Source organism: Felis catus, chromosome A3 (assembly GCF_018350175.1).
Source record: "Felis catus isolate Fca126 chromosome A3, F.catus_Fca126_mat1.0, whole genome shotgun sequence".
Lineage (NCBI taxonomy): Eukaryota > Metazoa > Chordata > Mammalia > Carnivora > Felidae > Felis > Felis catus.
In genome coordinates, this window is record NC_058370.1 from 107,983,736 (window position 1) to 107,993,974 (window position 10,239).

A 10,239-nucleotide genomic window follows, 5' to 3' on the forward strand; every position below is an offset into this window, starting at 1 on the left:
GCAAAATGGTACAGCCACTTTCGGAGACAGTTTGGCCATTACTTCCTAGGTTAAACAGAGTGTCACCATACAAGCCAGCATTCATACTTCTAGGTATTTACCCAAATGAGTGAAAAGTTCTGTTTATAGCAGTTTTACTCACAATTGCCCAAACTTGGAAGTACTCAACATGTTCTTCAACAGGTGAACGGATAAACAAATTGTGGTACATCCTTTCAATGGAATATTGTATAGCAATAGAAAGAAATGAGCTATATTTCTGATTCTCTAACACAACCTTCTGAAACAGCCACACACAGAGAAGTACAAGTCATTGACACCTTGACCAGGATAACCCAGTGAGTTCCCTGTTTTCTGCTATAACATGAAATTCAGGACAACTCTAGCATCCCAAGGACTACCCAGATTCAGGCCTGACCAGAACAAGCTTGGAGGACCCAACACTTAGAGCTACTTTCAGGAAGATAAAATGGATTTTAGGATAATTTTTTAATTTTTTTTTTTAATTTTTTTCAACGTTTTTTATTTATTTTTGGGACAGAGAGAGACAGAGCATGAACGGGGGAGGGGCAGAGAGAGAGGGAGACACAGAATCGGAAACAGGCTCCAGGCTCCGAGCCATCAGCCCAGAGCCTGGCGCGGGGCTCCAACCCACAGACCGCGAGATCGTGACCTGGCTGAAGTCGGACGCTTAACCGACTGCGCCACCCAGGCGCCCCAGGATAATTTTTTTAAAAAAAGAAAACCCTGGGGGCGCCTGGGTGGCTCAGTCGGTTGAGCGTCCGACTTCGGCTCAGGTTATGATCTCACGGTTTGTGGGTTTGAGCCCCACGTCGGGCTCTGTGCTGTCGGCTCGGAGCCTGGAGCCTGCTTCCGATTCTGTGTCTCCCTCTCTCTCTGCCCCTTCCCCGCTCATGATCTGTCTCTCTCTGTCTCTCAAAAAGGAATAAACGTTAAAAAAAATTTTTTTTAAAAAAAGAAAGAAAACCCTGAAATTTAGAGATTCTGAGAAAAGAGTCAACTTTAGGTAATATGCCCAAGTTACAGGGAATCCTGGGAGAGGGCCAAAATTAGCCTTGTTCAAGGGAACTCCTGATCAAGAATCAGGCAAGATGTATAGAGTATCCTGGGGTGCCTGGGTGGCTTAGTTGGCTAAGCCTCTGACATCGGCTCAGGTCACAATCTCACAGTTTGTGAGTTCGAGCCCCACGTTGGGCTCTGTGCTGACAGCTCAGACCCTGGAGCCTGCTTTAGATTCTGTGTCTCCCTTTCTCTCCGCCCCTCCCCTGCTCATGCTCTCTCTCTCTCTCTCTCTCTCTCTCTCTCAAAAATAAATACATGTAAAAAAATTTTTTAAAAAGATGTATCGACTATCCCACAAGCACCACCAAAAATACTGAGCTTGTCTCAATATAGCTACAGCTTCTCAGAAATACTGTTAGTTAAATATTTCATTTCTCTCCAGCCTGGTATCTTTCTTTTAGCTATCCTTTAGCTACCCTTTGTTATTGATTTATTCCTTGATTGGGCTGTGCTTAAAGTTTGTGGTCTGTAGATTACCAATTCTTGAAATTTACCGAGACTTGTTGTATAGTCCAGTACATGGACAGTTTTTGTAAATGTTGTATGACATGCAGGAATCTATATATTTCATGAAATAAAACTTCTTAATGGTCTATGAAGCTATGAAAAGACACAGAAGAACCATAAATGCCTATTGCTCAGTAAAAGAAACCTGTCTGAAAAGGCTACATATTGTATGATTCCAACTATATGACATTCTGGAAAATGCGAATCTATAGAGACAGTAAAAAGATCAGTGGTTGCCAGCAGTTTGGGGTAGGGAGAGGGAGGATGAATGGATTGAGCACAGGGACTTTTGGGACAATGAAACTCCTCTGTATGCCACTGTAAATGTGGATACATGACATTGTGCATTTGTCAAAACCCCTAGAATGTACAAACACAAAGAGTGAATCCTAATTTAAACTATGGACTTCAGGTAAGAATAATGTAACAACACTGATTCATCAATTGTAACAAATATAGCATATCAGTGTAAGGTGTTAATAGGGGAAACTGAGGCAGGTGTATGGGAATTCTCTGCACTTTTTATTCACTATTTTTGTAAACCTAAAACTACTCTGAAAAAATAAAGTCTAGTAATTTAAAAAAAAAACATATTTGGCTGAAGCATCTCGTGGTGTCAGAAATAAGGAAGTGGTTACATCACAAAAATGTGGTTACATCAAAGGACACAGGAGGGATGCCCGGGTGGTTCAGTCAGTTAAGAATCCCACTGTGGATTTCGGCTCAGGTAATGATCTCATGGTTTGTGAGTTTGGCCGGATGTCAGGCTCCACGCTGACAGCATGGAACCTGCTTGGGATTCTCTCTCTTCCTCTCTCTCTGCCCTTCTGACCCCTCTCAAAATACATAAATAAACTTTAAAATAAAATAAAGCACGCAGGAGCCAATCTAAAGGAGCTCCCAGTAGCCAAAGCTAGATCAACTTACAACACAAAATAAATGATGATAGTATAAGGTTATAATCTGAAGAATAAAATAAATATTCACTAGGACTCTGGGGAAGAACAGTGAACAAACTAGTTCCCTCTATCATCAAGACCCTGGTGGAAAGCAGACAACACACTCACACTGGGTAATCTGAGAGGAGTTTAATAATAGGGACGAATCAAGAAGGTGTGGGCAGGGTGTAGAGGAACTACAGGGGATGGTTACAGGGGACACCACTGAGCCCACTGGGCAAAGGGAAGAAGTGGTTTGGAGCCTGGAGAGAGAGCTTGTGGAGAGGCCACCTGGCAGGACTTGTGACTTTCAGTCAAGGCCAACAGCTATCCTGATGTGACCCAGAGGAATAAAAATTTCCCAGCTCATTCCCCCCTTGTCCCAATCTCCTGTCGGGGCTCCACATTAGCAAAACCCAACCTGAAGCCAGAAGCAAGCACTATTGATGCAGAGTGTATAAGCCAGTCTGCTGGGTCAGTGGGTAGGACAGAGAAGGCCGAGCATGGGTCTAAAGGAGCTAATGGAAAACATTCAGCACAAACCTTGCTCTTTATTCTAGTGGAGGGAGACAAACAGTATAATAATGGCTAACATTCAGCAAAACCAGAATAAGTGCCAGGCACATCCTAAGCTCACATAACTCACTTTCTCCTCACAATAACTAATGGATTCAACTTAACAGGTGAGGAAACTGAGGCACAAAGAGGAACTGAAGGCATCAAAGCTCTGTCTTCTTGGTCAGTTACTTTTTTTTTTTTTCCTTTTCTGCTGGACACCACCCCGGGAGCTAGAGCCATCAACCATCATAATTTCCCAGGACTGTCGGTTTTCCCAGGATGTGGCATATTCAGTACTAAAACCAGGACAGTCCCAGGCAACCGAGATAGTTGGTCACCCTAACCGTGGCTTTTTTCAAGCCTGTAAGAAATCCATGTTCACCTCCAGGCTCCTACCTGCTTCCTTCATGTACACAGCAATCAAACATTCTTGACAGATGGACAGATCAATCCTTATACAATTCAAGAGGAGAAAAGAAATGTACCTAAGAGAACTTACTTGAAAAAAAAAGACAAAGTCACATCTAAACTCTAAATAAACCATGCAATGTTTTTGGAAACTACAAAGCAATATTTGGGGATAATGGAAAAAAAGAGGGAAAAATGAATATTGTGGATAAAAGACAGAAGTTTTTTTTTTTTTTGAGTAGTAAAATAAAGCACCAAGACTAATGGTCGTCGGGATAAACTGAAATACAGTTGCCAACACATGTGTAAAAAAAAATAATAATAAAATGTCAAAAGAACTGGATCAAAAAAGAAAACACATTATCGAAAGAGAAAAGGAAGAAATAGAGGAGGGGAAAATAATATTAGCATATTCTGTTACACAAAATTAATATGCAATTATAAGCATTTAAGTATTCATGCTATGTAAATGCCTTTTGCAAACGAGATTATAGATTTGCTTGCAAACAGTAAGCATGCTAAATAAACGTAAGGTGCTATTATTTAAACAACAATAACAACAACGAATGGATGATATTGGCAGCCGTCCCTACAGAAGGCTCAAGCCTCCAGGAAGATACTGTCTATAAAGAAATTTACACTGCTCACAGCATCCCCACAGCTAGACAGGGGTTAGCAAATGAGAAATAAATATTCCTCTCTGAGTTCTCCCATGAATTGAAGTTGATTGGCTGGCTGGACAGTTGCATGGTGGGTTTCAGGATGGATGTCAAGGGGACAGAATCCTTGGGCTTACGATTGCTGGACAAAAATCTCTCTGTGGGACCAGAACAAATTCAAACAGGGCCTTAGCCCAAGTAAATGGCCCTCTAGCTGCGGTACTTGTAACTGTGAACACATCTGCTGTCCACTCAAGTGCCCTCCTCCCCTTCATCCACAGAGCTGATGAAGCAGAGAGACCGCAGGGGAAACTGAAGTCACTGTGTGTTTAGACCCGTTCTGCAGGACACGGCAAAATCCGAAATGGATTGTGACCTGCTGATAATCTTTCACAGCGAACTAAGTGATCATTGATTAAAAATAGCTTTGAACGTGTATCACACATCTATTTCAGGCCTCGTTTTATTTGGAATGCGGATAGCGCTGGAAGCCAGAGCGACAGGAGCAGCAGCTGGAAATCTACTCAGACATTCTAGCCAATTCACGTCAAGCCCAGTTGGCAAAATTAATGCCATTCTGCGGTCTCAGGGAAGGAGAGATGGTTAATTATGCCCCACTGCCCAGTGGTTCCTATTATGGACACATCTGGACTGAAAGGCTCATTTGAAATCCCCAATTTCACTGCTTCCCGGAGTCTAAACCGAGTTTAAAAATTGATTTGTGAGGATGAGAGTGTAGTGCATACAAACTGCCTTGCCCACAGACTCCAGGTAGGCTCTAATGAAAGTCTGTCCTGGTTTCAAAGGCTCTTTTATGCCTTGGGTACTCATATTTCCATCTGTGTTTCCTACCAGTTCCTAAAATGCAGTATTTGGACAGGTTTCTCAGTGAATAATAAATAAAACACACACGCCCATCTCCGCACCTCCGGGCTAAGGAGTCTAGTTTCCACGGCGCCCTCAACCGCTGCAGGCTGTGATGTTTTCATCTCTCTGATAGGAAGGCGGGCTGGGACCTTGTCTGTTTGGAGCAGAAAGCCTTCTAAGGAATGTCTCTGCCCTGCATCCAGGGACACTGCCGTTTGTTCCAAGGAAAACTTCCCTCTAAATGATTGCTGGCTCCTGTGTTTGTAGCAGGAATGGTTGAATGGAAATGGCACTGTTGGAGGTGCCATGTTTGAGAAGAGAATCAAAACAGATCCTCCGTCAAACCCAGGGTGGCTATTCAAATCCTACAGGGCTTCAAGTTTAGCAAACCGGTCACTTCCTGTTGCACTTAGATCTCAAATAACACAGGTCCCTTTGCTCCGTTCCAACCTCCCGTGAGACCAGCGGTGTTCAGAGAGCAGAGAGCAGCATCAGGCCAGGCAGCAGCCCCAAGGGGGAGATGTACCTTGGTGAGTGGGGTGTCCCTACAGGAGGTGGTATCAGAAACTCTGGGAAGCTGTGTTCTCTCCCCCCCCCCACCCTCCCTCGAGCTGCCTGATGACTACAGTTCATTTTGAATCTCTTCCTTTACAACAAACCTTTCAAGGCTTCACCCTCAGTAAACGGTAAAAGCTCTTAGGAGGGGGCAGCCACAGGCCTTCTCAGTCACTTACACCTGATGGTGGCTGAGTTTCCAGACTCCTCCTGACAGCAGGGATTCTGACAGAGGAAGAAAAGCTAGACTGGAGAGGGTGAGCACGACCGCCCCCCTAAAGGAAAGCAGCATGAGTACGGATATTGGGAGGAGGCTCCTCTGGAGACCCTACTGATATGTTTGCCAGCAACTAACGGTGCTCAGTCTGTCCTAATTCGCATAAACAACTTGGTCGATGGATCAGCTTAATAGAAATCAGCCTTTCATAAGAGTGAGGAAAATCCATCAGCTGAAGGACTTGAAAATTATACAGAGCAATATATAAGCTTAATTTCAAAACCATTTCCGAGCTGCCCGGCTGCCTAACAATGTGCCAGCGAATGCAGGGGACGGAGCTGTTCCACTCCTGGGAAGCATTTAAACAGCATCTGCATTTGTTCCTGACAACGGAGCCACAGAGGCCACGTTTGCCTCAGGCAGGTGTTGGAAACGGATCAAGTTGGAGGTCCGCTGCATTCTAAGGTTCTGATGGTGTACTCAGTTATCTCATGGAGACGCAGGATTCCGACCAAGGACGCTGAGGTCAGTGTGACATCACAACAGCCAAAACAGAAACACGGGTGCCGGAGACTCGTAGGTGTAGGAGATCAGGCCACAGCTCCTCTGTGCCTCTTTGAACTGCCTGGGGACGAAAGAGGTGACTGCAAACTTATCAGGCTGGCCTAGACACGGAAGTATTTCAGAGGCAGGGTCACTGTGAAGGACCCCTGACTCACAGCCTCACCCTGAGCTTCCCAAAAGCCATAGGATAGGAGGTGGTAACTAGAGGGCGGGCCTCTTGTGTTTCTCTACCATGAAACCAGTAGTGCTGAGACTATGAATGGTTCTTCCAACCGGAACTAAAGAACCAAGTCAGGGAAAGGGATGATAGCTTGGAGTCGAATTTGGAAGCTAGGTGGCATCCAGATTTGCTCAACACTAGGGTTAAGGGTGGAGCCTGGATTCGGAATCTAACGCGACAGCAAGTGCTTGGGAGGCAAACAGATTTGCATTTAAATTCCACTTCTCCCAGGAGATTTTTGGCAAATGCCTTACACTTTCCAAGCCTCAGTTTTCTCATGGGTAAAATGGAGCTGATGATGCTTCCTTTAAGGAACTGTATGAGAATTAAATTAGATAGAGTACGGGGGGTGGGGGGAGACAAAAGGAAAAGCTGGGCTCAGAGCGGGCATCCTGATTTCTAATTGTCCTGCTTCCTACTCCCTTTGCACCGCAGTCCTCCCCCCCTGGCTGCAGAATTGAATCACCGGGGGAATTTTTTAAACCATTCCTATGCCTGAGCCTCCCCTGCCCCAGAGATTCTGATGTAACCAATTCAGGATGAGACGTAGTCATCAAAATTTTCAAATATTTAAAAAATCTCCCCAGGAGACTCTAATAAGTTCCCAAGATTGGAACCCCTGCCCAAGTATATCAGAATAAGTATCGTCTTTGGATTCAAAATTTTCTATTATGGTTTGGGCAAATATTTTACTTCTCTGAGGCTTAATTTATTTAGTATTTTAAGAAGGGGAGTAATATTCCAATTTTATAGAATTCCTTTGAATATATAGTGAGATACATTTCATGAAGTTCCCAAAAGAAGTAACTGACAATTAATAGATGCTCAATAAATATTCATTTCTCTCCCTTTCTTTTCTTTTTTCCCCCAAAGTTTATTTATTTATTTTGAGAGGGGGGAGGGGCAGAGAGAGGGAGAGAGAGAATCCTAAGCAGGCTCCACACTATCAGCACAGAGCCTGATGTAGGGCTCTCTCCCACGACTGTGAGATCATGACCTGAGCCAAAACCAAGAGTTGGACGCTTAACCGACTCAGCCACTCAAGTGCCCCTCTCCCTTTCTTTTCTTGTTATTAATCAAGGAACACATGTGTTAAAATATAAAATATGAATAAATAAATAAGGCCAATAGACATGACATAGTACCAATCAGACAATTTTGAAATTGATTACTATCTCCCTTCGGCAAGAGTATCTTACCTATCTTCTGCTACGTAAGGTTAAATCCTAAAATAGGGCTGGCAAAAATGGCATTCATTAATCCCATTCCTCCCTTCCATGCTCATGGCAGACATCACTAATCAATCATAGCACTCTTTCCCACTGACCCCTAAAGAGGCATCAAATTCCTTTACCATACAGCCTATACTAACAATTAATCAGAGCTGCCATTTGTATTGAAAGACATTTGCCTTCCCTGTCTTAGGTCATGAGCTGCCTCAAGCCTGCAAATGAAGCATACTGCAGAGAAAATTAAGTGGGCTTCCTGGTAAGTGGAGAGAGTGTGGAGTGGAGAGAAATAAAGGCAGACCCTGAGAGTGCCCAGCTCTGTGCCCCCCGATCTGTACTAAGCTAAAACTCTATGCTTTCCGGTGAGTGCAAGGAATGCAGTGGGGAAACAAGTAAACGCCAAGCTAGAAATGAAAGAACCAGTGTCTGCACGGTGCCCAGTGCACTCAAGGTGCGCTTCCCTCCCGCGATTTCCAGAAAGGGCTAGCAGACTGTTTTCCAAAGCCAGCTTATTTCTCTGACTCGGAAATGTGAAACTAACTATTGCAGTGTTTCTCCCCTAAGGTGATAGGCAAGGGCTCTGACGAGAAGGCGCCCATGAAGCTCAAGTCAGCGGGGGAAAGCCCGACATCCCTGCCTGAAAGCTTGTCACAGCTGAGACCTCGCACACGCCAAGGACACGTGCGGACGGCTGGGCTCCTCCTCTGCTGTGCCCACCCAAGGACAGCCAGCTCTTCTGCAGAGGCTTCTGCTGCTACTCCTTGTTGCTGATTAACCCCTTCCTAGGCCACAAGCACGTTCACTTGTCATGGCACGGCCTCAGCCCCTGCTGGGCAACACTGTGTGACCGCTTGGATCTGATTCCACAGCAGGCACGGGTGGTAATTCTGATAGCCTGGTATAAAATCTCTCCTTTGGGACCTTAAATAAGACAGTAACTTACTACACTCAATCTCTCCCTTCTATCACAAGGGCTTCCCTTTGTGAAAATTCAGGACCAGGCGCTGGGAAATAGAACCACGGCACACGGCACAGAAGGTGGATTTTGTTCGTTTTCTTTTTTTTTTTTTTTTTTTTTTTTTTTTTTGCCTACAAAACGTTCACCAGGCTCCTTTCCCTTCCACCCCCAGCATGGAGAAGTCAGCATAACGACTGAAGTCACAGGGCAGTGACAGCGTTTGAGAAGCCACACAGAGGCGTGGACAGGGAGCCCCAAGCCCAAGGATCCAGGGCAGGGAGGGGTGAGGCACCAGGCAGGAAGGGTGTGGGACGTGGAGCTGAGCAGGAGAAAGACAGCTGGTGTGGTTGGGAGATTGAGCAAATAGGTAAATACACTGAGGATTATACGAGCCAAAATTCTCATTGCCAGAGAAGATATTTATAAACTGAAACAGGAAGTTTAGAAAGAACCCTGAGGTGTTGGACTGGAGCTGAGGTATCAGTATGAACTTATGTTTTTATTAGTGGGTGTCTGTGTGTGTGTGTGTGTGTGTGTGTGTGTGTGTGTAAATATATACAGACAGATAAATACAGAAATAGTCACAGATGAAAATGTGTACACACGTGTATATCCATATACACATATAATGTACAGTATACATTTCCCATCTCTGTCCACTGAGTGAATGAGCCTAAAAGCAATGTACCCCACTACCAATTAACACACTGAGTGCCTACATGTCGGTTCCTAAATGTCTTTTATTTTTGAAGCCAGTTTTAGTAATTTGTTTATTTATTGATATTGTTGTGGGGGATTTTTTCAGGTTTATTTATTTTTGCCTAGAGAGAGCAGGGGGAGGGGCAGAGAGAGAGGACGACAGAGGATCCAAAGCAGGCTCTGTGCTGTCTCGTGAATCGAGAGACCATGACCTGAGCTGAAGTCGGATGCTTAACTGACTGAGCCACCCAGGCGCCCCTTTATTTTAAAGTCAGCTCTGCGCCCAACGTGAGGCTTGAACTCACACCCCTGAGATCAGAGTTGCATACTCCACCAACTGAGCCAGTCAGGTGGTCCCTAAATGTCCTGTATTAAAAGAAACTAGAGGAGAGACTGGGTAGCTCAGTCGGTTGAGTGTCCAACTCGATTTGGGCTCAGGTCATGATCCCAGAGTCATGGGATCGAGTCCCTCTTTGAACTCCAGAGTGAGCATGATGTCTATTTGAGATTCTCTCTCTCCTCTCTCCCTCTGCCCCTCCCCACCCTCTCTCTCTCTCCAAAATTTTAAAAGAAGAAGAAACTAGATGTCCTTGGGGGAAATGGTGGATTCTAGGGCTGCAACAGAAAAAGTACAAGTTGAACCTGAAACATCATTTATGCCAGAAAATAAGGAAATGCTCATGAACGATGGGGAGATGTCAAAAGGATACAGGAGCCAGCGTGATAGGGTCAAATCTGGGGCAAATAAATGCTCAAACAAGAATAGTAATAATGGAT

The 10,239-nt window shown here is 44.7% G+C and overlaps 1 long non-coding RNA gene across 1 annotated transcript; it reads left to right on the top strand.

The window, feature by feature from the left end:
* Positions 1-6,319: 6,319 nt before the first annotated feature.
* On the top strand, positions 6,320-9,483 carry LOC102901229. The gene is made up of 4 exons (XR_006595796.1): positions 6,320-6,432; positions 8,002-8,064; positions 8,370-8,843; positions 8,936-9,483. It is a non-coding gene; the product is annotated as an uncharacterized LOC102901229 (long non-coding RNA).
* The last annotated feature ends 756 nt before the right edge of the window (positions 9,484-10,239 follow it).